The 15,416-nt window shown below is 41.4% G+C and overlaps 1 protein-coding gene and 1 long non-coding RNA gene across 3 annotated transcripts in view; one reads left to right on the forward strand and one right to left on the reverse strand.

Moving 5' to 3' along the window:
* CDH23 (cadherin related 23) overlaps positions 1–15,416 on the forward strand; it is a 1,761,581-nt gene that overhangs the window by 979,651 nt on the left and 766,514 nt on the right. The gene's annotated exons all lie outside the window — the stretch shown is intronic.
* LOC141088721 (uncharacterized) overlaps positions 4,824–15,416 on the reverse strand; it is a 400,341-nt gene continuing 389,748 nt past the window's right edge. Inside the window, exon 3 of the long non-coding RNA XR_012232034.1 lies at positions 4,824–6,340. This is a non-coding gene — a long non-coding RNA (uncharacterized lncRNA). The remainder of the gene's footprint in view (positions 6,341–15,416) is intronic.

Raw genomic sequence — 15,416 nt, forward strand, 5'->3', positions numbered from 1 at the left:
AAATAGATAACTTTAGGTCTATTTCATAGTATCTGGTCATAGTCTGCTCCTTCCTTCTGTATTCCTCTGGACTGCAACTGCTGCTCAGCAGTAAAAGGGTTATATGGGCATGTTGATTTGGTAACCTGTCTACAGAATAAGTCATCAATAAGTGAACAGTGGGGGTCCAATACCCAGCACCCCCAGTGATCATCTGATTTAAGCTCTGGCGGCAGCTCCTTTCAAAGTGTCGTGGCCACTGCCAACTGTTGCCAGCTACCTAAGCACAGATTTCATGCAAAACAACACGAGCGTTGCATGACAATATTAAATTGCAGGCATATGTTTTTAAGCTCTGGCTATGGCTGTTAACCATAATGCTGGTAATGTCTAACAGCAGCATTTTGATGGAATGTGCACTTGTGGTTGTGCGTACCAGCTCTCATCGGCATCCTTGTGACATGATCATGAGGCACGGATGGGATATTGGCACAGAAGGGATATTATCACAGTTGGGTGCCTGCTGATGGCTTGCAATCTTGGACCTCCTCTGATGCTCAGCTATATATTGTTATATAGCGAACATACAAAGTCAGTTCGTGTGTCTCAGCTAGCGCACAGACACTGTAGGAGCCCAGAGGCAGGTCAGTGTACGAGTGTCAGTACACACACGCTCTGATGTGTGGCTCCTGCCTGTCTGTGGCTGCTGATCAATTCACCCAGAGGTGTAGTGAGTTAGAGACTTCAGTGAGGAGGAGAGGGCATTGTGGCGACTTGAAGCGGCCACACTATGTACACTCCTGCACTGACACTAGGAGGTCACCGCTGGGCTCCTCCAGTGTCAGGGTGCAATCCCAGACACACAAAGTGATTTTTAGACAATGTTCGCTTTTACTAACACAGTACTGTTAACCAAGATAAGGTACTGGCTTTATTATGGAAATAGGAGGGCATAACAGTGCACCAAGTCATATGCCATGCCAGTGGTGCACCAAACCGTCCTAATTTGCATATTAGATAAAGGTAGATTTTTTAGCAAATATTAAGTTAAACTGTGTATGTCTGGGATAATTTATATAGGGGCCAAGTCTCCTAGAGAAATCTTTTCATGTACTTAAGGTCACGGCACACATCATGATATTGTCTTCTTTCATGGTAATTGTTAATAGGTGATGTGACTTCGGGCAGGAAGAGTATTAATTATGGATTTTTATGGCATGTTTTTATACATCTATACATGGTTAATAAAAGTCCATGTGCTAATTCATATAGCTCCTCTGGTGAATTGCGGTTTCTATGGCATGCAGTTCAGCTTTACCGCAGGACTCACTAGCGCCTCCCGGTGTTTCCTATGTGAGACTCTACAGTTCCTACTGGAACTGTTTCTCTAGATTCTTAGTATCAGAGTAGAAATAAGCACAAGAATTTTTGAGGACATAACCTATAATAAGGGAGGAATAAACACAGTTTAAAATGCTGATTTTTTTTTAGAAATGACCATTCATTGCAAACTGTTATAAATTATCATGGGATGGACGATATCTACACAGCCTTCATTGTCTAAAAAGACAATACTGAGAAATTTCCATTAGTAATACTGAAGCCTTTGCCTCAGTATTATCATCGAAATTGTTCACTTATGGTTATAAATTTCTTTATTTCTTTCCCGCACCCAATTGCTTTGCCCCCTAGAATAATTGTACACCACTGAGCATTTATCATCATAAGAAAGAATTGGGAAACATTTCTGAAATTATCGTTTTGTGTTCATACCAAGGTAAGTGCTGTGTGAAATGAAGAATATATTTAAAATGACGATCTATGACACATGCCTCCCAATCCACTCCTTAACCTTTGCATCACATTATAAAACATCATTGTAGACTTCAGAGAGGGATGATTGATAGTTAAACCTGATGATTACGGAGACCATTTTATATATATGATGCTTCGCTTTGCCATCTAAGTGGACAACATAAAGCTATACAATGTATGCCATTAACTTATTGAACTTAGAATCCAGCCAGTCCTTTATATTTGTGCTAATTATGAAGATTAGACACTTGGCGTAATGTCACCTTGATAGAAAATAAAAAATAATGCATTTTTCTTAATGTCAAAATTAGAAGTGGAACAAAAAAACTGTTTAAAAACTTGAATTTCCTTAGATCATACTTGTTCCTTTTGTCTATTCATTTAATATTCCCAGCTCCTGATGTAACTTGTGACTTTGTAGAAGTTAAAAGGAAAAATGTAAAAAAACAAAACAGAAATCTAATAACCTAACTTTCCTTGTAATTATAAAAGTAGCTGAAATCTTCTCTCCCCTGTGGGTCACAGTGGATCACATGATGTGGTAACAATGGCCGCTATTATGTACTTTGGATGAACAAGTCTGGTGCAAGACTCCATGCCTGGATGGCGATCATTTTTATTGGTACATTTCCGGCGTAATTTTTTTTTAAGACATTGTGTCTGAGAATTTGCATATATAGTGTCTTCAATAAAATGGTACCGGAGATCATGGTATGCACACGCGCTGACTCCAGCGCCATTTTATTGAAGGAATGTACTACAACATAAACAAAGCAGTGCACATGCACAGGCCATGGGGATAACAGTGATTGGCAGTGCATGCACGCTGCTATGTTGATGTTGTAGTACATTACTATAAAATGGTGCAGGAGTCAGTGCGTGCGCATACCACGCTATCCGGCGTCTTCAAAACAATGGAACCATTTAGCGGCGGTATGCCCACGGGCCGACTGGGGGGGGCTATTATTGAAGTATTGTACTTCAAAATTAAAGGGAACCTGTCATCGGATATAACGCTATTAACCTGCAGATATGCAGTTAATCTGCAGGTTAACAACACTATTATGCTGCTCGGCGCCTGCATGTAGCCAAATGCAGCAGAAAGAATATGAACTTTATTCTCCCCGCCAGAATTCGTTTTCAATCATGGAGGAGAGGTGGTGCTAGTTCGGTCACCACTCTGAGTATGCAGAGTGGCTGCTGCAACTGCGCCCCTGGCACTGACGGACACTGGCTCCACATTGAGGCCAGCTGTCAGTCAGTGTTGGTTACAGTGGCTGCTCTGTATTCTCATAGCAATGACTAAATCAGCGCAACCCCCATCCCATGGCTGAAGCTGAATGCTACTGCGGAGATTAAAGTTAATTTTCTACCCTCTGCATGCAGGCACCAGACAGCATAATAACGCTATTAATCTGAAGATTAACCGCATATCTTCAGGTTAACAGCATTATTTTTGGTGACAGGTTCCCTTTAACGTAGCACAAAAATGTACCAATAAAAATGCTTGCCACTCAGGTGTAGAACAATGTAAGTTCAATAGCTAGTCCTGGTATTTGCCCCCCAGCCTGGTATTTGCTCTCCCAGCCTGGTATATGCTCCTATAGCTTGGTATATGCTCCCACAGGCTGGTATATGCCCCTCAGCCTGGTATACGCTCCCCAGCCAGGTATATGCTCCCCCAGCATGGTATATGCTCTTCCTTCCTGGTCCCCCATCCTATTATATTCTCCCCCATCCTGATCCCCCATCCTATTATATTCTCTCCCATCCTGATCCCCCATCCTGGTCTCCCATTCTACTGTATGCTCCCTCATTCTATTATATGCTCCCCCATTGTGGTATATGTTCCCCTACCCTGGCATATGCTCCTCCATCCTTTTCTCCCATCCTGGTATATGCTCCCCCATCCTATTATATTATCCATCCCCATCCTCGTTTATGCTCTCCCATCCTGGTAGATGCCCCCATCTTGGTATATTCTCCCCTGTCCTGGTCTTCAAACCTGGTATGTGATCCTGGTATATAATTCTCCATTCTGGTCTTCATCCTATTATATACTCCCCCATCCTTGTATATGCTACACCATCCTGGTCCCCCATCTTGATATATACTACCGCATCCTGCTCCCCCATCCTGGTATATGTTTCCTCATCCTCATCACCCATCCTATTATATGCTCCCCCATCCTGATCACCCATCCTATTATATTCTCCCCTATTCTGGTATATGCTCCTCATCCTATTATGTGCTCCCCCATCATGGTACATGCTCCCCCATTCTGGTCCCCCACCCTATTATATGCTCCCCCATCCTGCCTATGCTGCTGCTGTTCCATGCATACAATCATAACAAAAAATACAATCCTACTAACTTTTCGCCCACTTCCTTGCAGCGCATCATCTGCATTAAATATTTAAATAAAATGGTGCTGGATTCAGCACATGTGCCTACCTCGCTATCAGGTGCCATTTTATTGAAGACACTGTGTGCAAATTTGTTTTCAATAAAATGGAACCCGAGATTGTACTATGTGCAGGTGCTGACACAGGCATCATGCTCCTTTTCCAGCCTCACCTGACATTGCAGAATGTCCTCATGGCACGGTGGTAAGCAGTCAGCGTCTACACATATCACAATCTCCGGCGCCATACTCCTCCTTCAGCCTCGTCCTCCTCCCGGTATATTAACGCTGGGATCTCTCCTGCAGATCAGTATTATAATATGGAATATTCTCTTTTATTAGGTCATTACTCCAGCTTGTACTTGTCTTGTAAAGCATTTGCCTCTGATCTGTGCCTTTCCATGCATGTCTTCAACGTTCTAATACTGTGTTTGTAAAGTACAAGGTCATTGATGAAGATTGCATATCTTCAAATGCAATCAGAAAATGTATAAATGTATGAGCACATTGACTTTTGTATAGTAGGTAAAAATAAATATAAAGTTGTGCATCTGAACAAATGAATTAGTTTTAAAGCTCATGCATGCATTGTAAGTCATCATGCCATACAGTTTCATATCAGCTTTAGAAACACTTTATTTAAAACCACAAATTATATGTAACAGGTCACAAGAAATGAGAGCTACAGGATATGATATATGTTAATGAACTATATTATTATTATTATACATTTATATAGCGCCATTTATTCTATGGCGCTTTACATGTGAAAAGGGGAAATATAGACAAGTACAATAAACATGTGTAAGACAAGGGACACACAAGTACAGAAGGAGAGAGGTCCCTGCCTGCGAAAGCTCACAGTCTACAGGGATGGGTGAGGATACACTAGGAGAGGGTAGAGCTCAGTAGACTGAGGATTATTGCAGGCTGTAGTCTTTTCGGAACAGGTTGGTCTTCAAGTTCTTCTTGAAGGTTTCCGTTGTTGGTGAGAGTCTGAAGTGTTGGGGTAGAGAGTTCGAGAGTATGGGGGAAGCGTGGGAGAAGTCTTGTATGCGGTTGTGGGAAGAACAGATAAGGGGGGAGTAGAGAAGGAGATCTTGACAGGATTGAAGGTTGCGTGCAGGTAGGTACTGGGAGACCATGTCACAGATGTATGGAGGAGACAGGTTGTGGACGGCTTTGTATGTCATGTTTAGGGTTTTGAACTGGAGCCTCTGGGCAATAGGAAGCCAGTGAAGGGCCTGGCATAGGGGGGAGGCTGGGGAATAGCAGGGAGACAGGTGGATTAGTCGGGCAGCAGAGTTTAGGATGGAATGGAGTGGTGCAGAGTGCTAGAGGGGAGGCCAGAGAGTAGGAGGTTGCTGTAGTCGAGGCAGGAGATGATAAGGGCGTGCACTAGTGTTTTTGTGATTTCATGGTTGAGAAATGCGCGGATCTGGGAAGTATTTTTGAGTTTGAGGCGGCAGAAGGAGGCAAGGGCTTGGATATGTGGTTTGAAAGAGAGGGCAGAGTCGAGGATCACCACAAGGCACCGAGTGTGCTGGACTGGGGAAAGCGATTAACATTGATGGATAGGTCTGGTGGAGGGGTAGAGTGAGATGGGGGAAAGATGATGAATTCTGTTTTGTCCATGTTCAGTTTGAGAAAGCGAGCAGAAAAGAAGGCTGAGATAGCAGACAGACATTGTGGGATTTTGGTCAGTAGGGAGGTGAGGTCAGGTCCAGATAGGTAGATCTGCGTGTCATCGGCGTAGAGGTGATACTGCAAACTGTGGGATTCTACGAGCTGTCCCAGGCCGAAGGTATAGATGGAGTAGAGTAGAGGTCCTAGGACTGAGCCTTGAGGAACACCGACAGACAGGGGGCAAGGTGTGGAGGTGGTGTGTGAGAGGGAGTCACTAAATGTTCAGTCTGTTGGGTATGATGAGATCCAGGATAGGGCCAAGTCTGTGATGCCAAGAGATGAGAGAATCTGTAGCAGCAGGGAATGGTCCATGGTGTTGAAGGCAGAAGACAGGTCCAGGAGAAGGAGGACGGAGTAGTGTCGCTTGCTCTTGGCTGTTAGTAGGTCATTAGTGACTTTAGTTAGGGCAGTTTCAAACTGTATTTGCTTTTTTCCCCATTTCTAAGTTATTTCATGCTAAAAAAGACAAAATATTGTATTTTTAATATTAATTACTTTGTGTTAAAAGCGTTACTGACTGGTAAAATAGGGTATTAGTATAGAATTCAATACTTTTTGTTTCCTTTGATAGTGGTGCCACCCTTTCCTCTCCTATGGCCGCTCAAACTAAATGTAAAGAAGGGGACATCACCATGACATGAAAATAACTGCAGTCATGTTGGGAAATTGCTTCTTCAATTAGGTCTCATTCATACGAACTTTTTTCCATATTGTGTCTATGCATGGATGGTACACTGCCCAATTATATTCATTATGTTAGTACACCAATGGTCCATATGGATAAAATCACAGTATAAACTAGTTGTATCTGTTTTTGGGGGGGGCAGAGCTAATCTAATGAGTTTTTTTAACCCTTTTACCCCCAAGGCTGATTGCACCTCCATGACCAAGCCAATTTTACAATTCTGACCAGTGTCAATTCATGTGGTAATTACTCTGGGATGCTTCAATGAATCCCACTGATTCTGAGACTGTTTTTCATGACATATTGGAAACCCCCACAAGTTTCACCATTTTGAAAACATGATCTCTCAGGAAACTTATTTAAATGTATGGTGAGCACACCAGGTGCTTGACAGACGTTTATAACATTTATCTATGAAAATAAAAATTCTTTTCACAAAAAAGAATTTTTTTTAGCCCAAATTTTGCATTTTCTTAAAAGAAACAGGAGACACTGTGCCATACAATTTGTGTAATTTCTCCTGAGTATATTGATACCCAATATGTGGAGCAATACTACTGTTTGGGTGCACAGCTAGGCTTGGAAGGAAAGGAGTGTCCTTTTTGAAGGCAAAATTTGCTGGAGTTATTAGTGGATACAATGTCTCATTTGGAGAGCTCCTGATGTGCCTAAATAGTGAAAATAAGCAAAAGTGACACTGTTTTGGAAACTAAACCCCTCATAGAACATGTTTAGATGTGTCGCTGAGCACCTTGAACTCTCAAGTGCTTCACAGAAGTTTATAACGTAGAGTTGTGAAAATAAGAAAATCAAAATTTTCCCAAAAAATTTTTCGTTTAGTCCTAAAAATTTTTCTTTAGCAGAAAAAGATGCCACATGGTAAGTTGCCAACTGGGCTGAACACACGTGTTACTGTTGAGGGATCTGTCATCTGGATTTCAGGAAGTTTCTTAACTGGAACTGTTGCTGCTGGACACATGGGCTTTGTTTGTATTACCTGTCATTTGAAGGAGCGTGGACTGTAACTACAGACTATACTGTTGGGAGATTCAAAATCTGTGGGCCCACCAAAAGTTGGGAGACAGTGAGAATCGCCTGGTACGGGGCCAGTGGAACTACTGGTCCTGGGGAGGGGATCTTGTATCTACCTGGAGTTATTGTAAAACCATGGAAATAAGGAATAAAAAGTAGTTGCATCATTAACCTGCCTAAGTGATTATTACAACACTCAGCCTCATATCTTCACAAGTGTAGCCGCTTAAAGGTAAAAATAAAAAAGGTATGCCAATGTATTCTGATTAGATGTATGCCAAAAGGGCCAGAAGGTTACTACTTTGGCATGTATATAGTCAATTTTAACCTAGGGATACAATATTATTACTGTATATACATTGATTGTAGGTGGAATGTGAACTTACTCTAGGTGGCAAGTGATGAAAGGCAGCTGACAAAATGTTATGTTTCAAATCCTAGTTTGACTCAGCCAACTACTAAAGTGAAAGGGAATCTGTCAGCAGGTTTTTGCTACCTCATCTGAGAGCAGTATTGTGTAATAAAACTCTGATTCCAGCAACATGTCACTTTGTTTACTGGGTGTAGCCGTTCTAACACAAACAGATTTTTTAGTTTTAACATGGAGCAGAGCTGAGAAACCTAACGCTGCCCACACTAGGCTCTGTCTATAGGCAGTGAGCTGCTTATCACAGAAAGGGGCGGAGCAGACTTGGGCTCATGCCTGCTATGTCCTAGCAATGATAAACTCCTGGTACTTAAACAATTATTGAAAGTAAACAACAGGATGGAGCTTGATAAGAGAGGCATTACTGAAATCTGCATTTTAACCCCTACAGCATACTGTATTCAGATTGCATAGCAAACACCTGCTGACAGATTCCCTTTAAATAATAAGCTTATTATATACTTTAATATAAAAGGTAATTGTCAAATATTTTGCATCCATTGGCTTATTATTTTTAGTTCTGTGTGCAATTGCTTTCCAGTGCTGGAGTCCTGGATTTGTGAGCATTTCCACTGGGTGCTCTGGTTTCTTCCCACACACTAAAGACATACTGATAGGGGATTTAGATTGTGAGACCCAATGGAGACAGTGACTATTTTTCTGTAAAGCGCTCTAAAAAATAAAGGTGCTAAATAAGCAAGTAAAATAAATAATGGTATTAGAAACTTCTCTTTCAAGATATACTTGTATAAGTTGACAATTGACATCTTAAAATTTGAGAGTCCACAGTGTTTGATACATTTTTAATGGTTGAGGGAAAAAATTATAACAAATAGCAGCTTTCGATACCACTCAGGTCTCTTCATGAGGCATAGTGTAACTCAGAATCTGAAGAATCACATATTTATATACAATAGGACAAAGAATAGTGCAGTAATTAGTCAATTCACTATTCAATACACTATCCTATGTCCCATTGTGTATAAATATGTGACGATTCAGATTTTGTATTAGTCTATGCCTGATGAAGAGACGTGAGTTGTTTCGAAAGCTTGCAATTTGTTAACATGTTTACAGTTAGCCGTTAAAAGGTATCAACCACTGAGGACTCTCAAATTTTATTATTTTTCTATACTTTTCCTGTGTCTGATTGAGGTCTTTTAGTAGAAGCTGTCACCAAGTCAAACTTGAGTATCGTATTTTTCGGACTATAAGACCATAAGACGCACACCAATTTTCAGAAGGAAAATAGGGAAAAAAAAATAATGTGTCAAATGGGGGTCCGTCTTGTAGTCCGAATTCAGCTTACCTGGGAAGGGATCCAGCACAGGTGGAGGAGTGGTCACAGGAGTCATTCAGTGGTCCAGGCTCGTGCAGTGGCAGCTCTGTGCTGGGGCAGGTTGGTTGTGCTGGAGCAGCTGGGCTGTACTGGGGCAGCTGGGCTGTGCTGGGGCAGGTGGGCTGTGCTGGGGTAGCTGGGCTGTGGCAGCTGTGCTGGGGCTGGGGCAGCTGGGCTGTGGCAGCTGTGCTCGGGCTGGGGCAGCTGTGCTGGGGCTGGGGCAGCTGTGCTGTGCTGGGGCTGCTGTGCTGGGGCTGGAGCAGCTGGGCTGGGGCAGGTGGACTCTGTGGGGTGAGGGTGGCGGCTCTCTGTGCTCTGGTGCAGGGGCGGCGGCTCCGCCGGCATTTCCATCAAGCCCGGAGGCCCCTACACATCTCTTGCTGGCCGCCACCATGTTGCAGTGGCCTCCGGGAACATGGACGCCGGGAAGATGGCCGCCGGTCCCGAGATCTCGGGACAAGATCTGAACCAGCGCATGCGCCGTCCCCAGACCGGCGGCCATCTTCCTGGCGTCCATGTTCCCGGAGGCCACCGCAACATGGTGGTGGCCAGCAAGGGATGTGCGGCGGTCTCCGGGCTTGGAGGAAATGCCGGCGGAGCCGCCGCCCCTGCACCGGAGCACAGAGAGCCGCTACCCCTGCACCGGAGCACAGCCCGCTGCCACCATCGCACTACAGAGCCCCGTGGCACCCGCACCAGCCTTGGAGGTTAGTATATTGCGACCATAAGAAGCACCCCCCACTTTCCTCCAAAATTTTTTGGGGAAAAAGTGCGTCTTATGGTCCGAAAAATATGCTCATGTATTATTCCCGCTGCTCCCCTAAACATTCTTTTTTTTTGTTTTTTTTCTTTTACTTTATCCACCATACAATTCCAGAGATATGGACCTTTTTATTTATTGCTACTCTTCATGTTTTTTTAGCAAAGGGGCTGTACTCATTGGATTTTGTGGGGGCATGTCTACTGGCTACTTTGTATTATTACCCTGTGAGCAATGCCCCCTTGGTTAAGACCATGACAATATGTACTAAATAAAAAAAACTATATCTCTGGAACCACAAGGCAACTTTTTCTAAATGAAAACCCCACAAAAATACTGAATACCCAGTGGAATAGAGCAAAAAGTGTCTATTTTGTACCTTGTGATAGGTCCTCTTTAAGATTGTCTTGTTGATGTAAAGTTCCTTCTCGTTAAACATTAATGAAAATGTATGAAAAGCTCACTTTAAATCTAAATCAACCATACAAAATGTTCCAATTGATTTTAAAGTCAAGAAAATGCTTTAACTATGCCTCATCAAGTATCAATCTCCACCATATAGGCTTGTAATTTCTTAGGAATTGTGGTAGACCTTTTGAAGGGCCTCTATCACTTGTCATCCCCATACAAAAGTTTTTGTGAATTATTTTACTCTTACTTTGATAAATACTAAGTTGGAATTTTCTTGTCCCTACCATGACTATTACTTGTCTTGTCAGCATGACACACAATGAAGATTACATGTAACATCACTAGGTCCTGCTGTCTTCACCATGATGGTCCCAGGGTGCTTGCATTTTTAAAAATATTTGGTTAAAATGCACAAGTTGTTGCTAAAAATCCTTATCACAGGCAGTGACCAAATTATTTTTGCAGCCTTAAACATTCAGTGTAGAAAAACAGGTACTGAATACCTATTGGGCCGCTTACTGGCAGACAGGAGACTCTGAGAGGGCCAAAAGCCATCAAACATGAACGTGTACGAACGTGTAGGTACACATAAAAACTTAGATTGTGTGACTATAGGAAATGAGAGGTTAATCCTTCAAATGCAAATTTGTGCATTCTCAGCAATAGACAGAGCTAGTCAGGAAATAGCTGAATGGCTGGTCAGAAATGGTGCCGATGAAGTGTGTATTGGTTATTAAATTCCATGGGGTTAAACCCATTTCAAAAGCTCTTATTCATTTCAATTACCACTGTAATCTCTTTGGTTCACTGCAAAGCAATTTGTTTCTCTGTTGGGGGTAGCCAGAATTCTTCACCTCTGAGGACAGAAACAATGCGTTTTCGTTAAAATGATGTGCATCAACACCTCTGATCTATCTACAGAAGCTAAGACATCATTAAGGACAATAAGATGTTTACTTAAAAATCCTTGACATATCTATCAGTTTGCCGAGAACTCACTGACATTGTAATTGGACTCCCAAGTTTACCTATATTTTTTATACATGAATTATTTCACTGTCAGCTTTACCGTCACAAATAATTGGCTGAAATTGTTGATTTGCCTACTGTGAATTGTTAGAACGAAGACATTCCAATAAGTAAATTGTCTTTCCTTCACAATATACTAAATTAGCCAGCTGGTAATTGGGTATGTCAACTAGGGTCCAATATAATCCTAAAGTGTGGAGACTAACTTGAAGACTATTAATGATTTGTCTATCTCCCCCAATCATTGGAGATGGCAGGCATTATTTTAATGAAAATGGGGTGAAGTAGTGGGCAGTTCATCAAGTAGGTTATCACATTTTGATGAAGGGTACCTATCTTTTTGCATATTTTTTTAAATTTTACTAGCCCAATAAATTTGCTGCAGATTGGTGGGGGTCCACGTCCAATATGCTCATGTGATTGTGTGCACGGAATGGTGCTAAGAGTGGACTCATACACTTCGCTCTGCCTGCGATCTAATGAAGGAGGCGCTATTCCTTTCAGAAATCAACACTTGTGAGCAGTCTTTTGAGCAAATGGCAGAGGGTCTCTGGACTCAGAGCCAAATTTTCACAAATTGTCAGCATGATTAGAAGGGAATAATTACACATAAATAATTAAAATAATAATTACTCTTGAAATAGCTTAGTAGGTTTGCTTTACACACACAGTCAGAATCATCTCATGACATACATGTGATTATATTCAAGTTTAAAGGGAACCTGTCATGTAAAATAATGCTGTTAATGTGCACATATAAAGTTAATCTTCAGGTTAATACCATTCATATGCCATCTGGCACCGGCACTGAGAAACCCCACTATGAGAAGGAAATTAACTTTATTCCCTCCAGCTGTGATTGGCTTACAGTCATAGGGGTGGCGCCAGCACGGTTTCAGTCACTGCTCTGCGTATAGAGAGCGGAGGCTGTAACCGGGGCCCTGGCACTGTCTGACAACCGTCCCCAATGCTGAGATTTAATGCTTAGCCAGCTTAGTCGGTGCCGGAAGCACGGTTACAGACAGCACTCTCTATACACAGAGCAGTGAATTAAACTATGCCGGTGACACCCGTTTGACTGGAAACTGAACACAGCCGAGCTGTCAGTTTGGATGACCCAGATCATTGAAAAAGATAGATACAGAGCCAGAAGAGAGCAATAGCCAAGAAATGTAATTTGTTTGAGACCAAACTCACCGATTCTCAATGCCAATGCAGCACAGTTTCAAAACGCTACTAATCTGCAGATTAACACATATCTGCAGGTTAATAGCGTTATTTTACATGACAGGTTCCCTTTAAGGTGTAGAATTATAGATTATATCACAAAATCAGTTACACTTTTCAAGTAGTTTTATGATTTACCTCCACAGAAATGGGTTTGTGTGCTAACTCCAATCCTTACCTACTTCCCAATATTAGTTATTGGACGAGATATGTTAAAAAAGTGTTGTTTTTTTCATTTTATCCTTTGTTTCCAATCATGTTAATTCTTATTAGTCATGTTTCTGCAATCAGTATACAACCCCTGGCAAAAATTATGGAATCACCGGCCTTGGAGGATGTTCATTCAGTTGTTTAATTTTGTAGAAAAAAGTAGATCACAGACATCACAAACTAAAGTCAATTCAAATGGCAACTTTCTGGTTTTAAGAAACACTAAAAGAAATCAAGAACAAAAAATGTGGTAGTCAGTAATGGTTACTTTTTTAAACCAAGCATAGGGGAAAAATTATGGAATCACTCAATTCTGAGGGAAAAAATTATGGAATCATGAAAAACAAACCAACAAAAAAACACTCCAACATATCACTAGTATTTTGTTGCACCACCTCTGGCTTTTATAACAGCTTGCCGTCTCTGAGGCATGGACTTAATGAGTGTCAAACAGTACACTTCATCAATCTGGCTCCAACTTTCTCTGATTGCTGTTGCCAGATCAGCTTTGCAGGTTGGAGCCTTGTCATGGACCATTTTCTTCAACTTCCACCAAAGATTTTCAATTATATTGAGATCCGGACTATTTGCAGGCCGTGACATTGACCTTATTTGTCCTTTTTCAAGGAATGTTTTCACAGTTTTTGCTCTATGGCATGATGCATTATCATCTTAAAAAATGATTTCATCATCCCCAAACATCCTTTCAATCGATGGGATAAGAAAAGTGTCCAAAATATCAACATAAACTTGTGCATTTATTGAAGGTGTAATGACAGCCATCTCCCCAGTGCCATTACCTGACATGCAGCCCCATATCATCAATGACTGTGGAAATTTGCGTGTTCTCTTCAGGCAATCATCTTTATAAATCTCATTGGAATGTCACCAAAAAAAAGTTCCAGCATCATCACCTTGCCCAATGCAGATTTGCGATTCATCACTGAATATGACTTTCATCCAGTCATCCACGGTCCATGATTGCTTTTCCTTAGCCCATTGTAACCTTGTTTTTATCTGTTTAGGTGTTAATGATGGCTTTCATTTAGCTTTTCTGTATGTAAATCCCATTTCCTTTAGGCGGTTTCTTACAGTTCAGTCACAGACATTGACTGCTGTTTCCTCCCATTCGTTCCTCATTTGTTTTATTGTGCATTCCTGTTTTGGAGACATATTGCTTTAAGTTTCCAGTCTTGACACTTTGATGTCTTCCTTGGTCTACCAGTATGTTTGCCTTTAACAACCTTCCCATGTTGTTTGTATATGGTACAGATTTTAGACACAGCTGACTGTGAACAACCAACTTCTTTTGCAACATTAGAACCGAAAAAAAGGGGGGAAGAGACCATTAAGGTCAAAGAAAATCAAGGATAAACAAAATTCTACTGTAGTAAGGGAAAAGGATATATATATATATATCTGTCATAAGTTATCAATGAAATCTCATAGATAAATATCCTTCACCAATTCATAACTACAAATTTAAATGTATAATAACCTTACTCCTTGATATAATAGAGGCTCCACACATAATTAATGATTAACATAGAAAAAGTATTTATTATTAAACATTGTACATAAATGGTGACAACATGAGAGCAAACAGAACACGGGACCGTGAAAATAATGGATATAAATTGTCATAAAACACCGAGACAAGGAGAAGGTATATGTCCCACATACATAACGATGTGTTCAAGCACAACCAATTAATGCATGGAATATTCACAAAAAATATGAGCTCAAATAGTTAATTGTAAACATGAAGGTGTGCAAGAGTATATAAAAGGACATATATCTCCCTATGCAAGGAGTATGAACATAAAGAGGGGAAACTGTCTCACCTGCCTAACGACATCGCAGCAGCTACTCACAATGGAGTTAAGTGCTCCCCTTTAACATGTCAAGCATAACTGTTGTAAAGATCTCATTAACAAATGACGTGATCGCTAAGTCATACATTATGAAGTATAAGGAGGAGCAAATGGGTAAATATACCCGTGTATTAGATACCTTCGGTCATAGCGTAGCAGAGCGTAGGAGTAGCAGACACGTGTGGGACACCGGGAGCCTCGACGCGCGTTTCGCCTATGGCTTCGTCGGGACCATGTGGAGCTTTGTTTTGGTTATATATCTTTTGCAACATTGCGTGATGATTTACCCTCTTTAAAGAATTTGATAATCCTCTCCTCTGTTTCAATTGACATCTCTCGTGTTGGAGCCATGATTCATGTCAGTCCACTTGGTGCAACAGCTCTCCAAGGTGTGCTCACTCCTTTTTAGATGCAGACTAACGAGCAGATCTAATTTGATGCAGGTGTTAGCTTTGGAAATTAAAATTTACACGGTGATTCCATAATTTTTTCCCTCAGAATTGAGTGATTCCATAATTTTCCCTTATGCTTGGTTTAA

This window comes from Dendrobates tinctorius, unplaced genomic scaffold (genome assembly GCF_039654945.1).
Source record: "Dendrobates tinctorius isolate UK_male_01 unplaced genomic scaffold, ASM3965494v1 ptg000040l, whole genome shotgun sequence".
Taxonomy (NCBI): domain Eukaryota; kingdom Metazoa; phylum Chordata; class Amphibia; order Anura; family Dendrobatidae; genus Dendrobates; species Dendrobates tinctorius.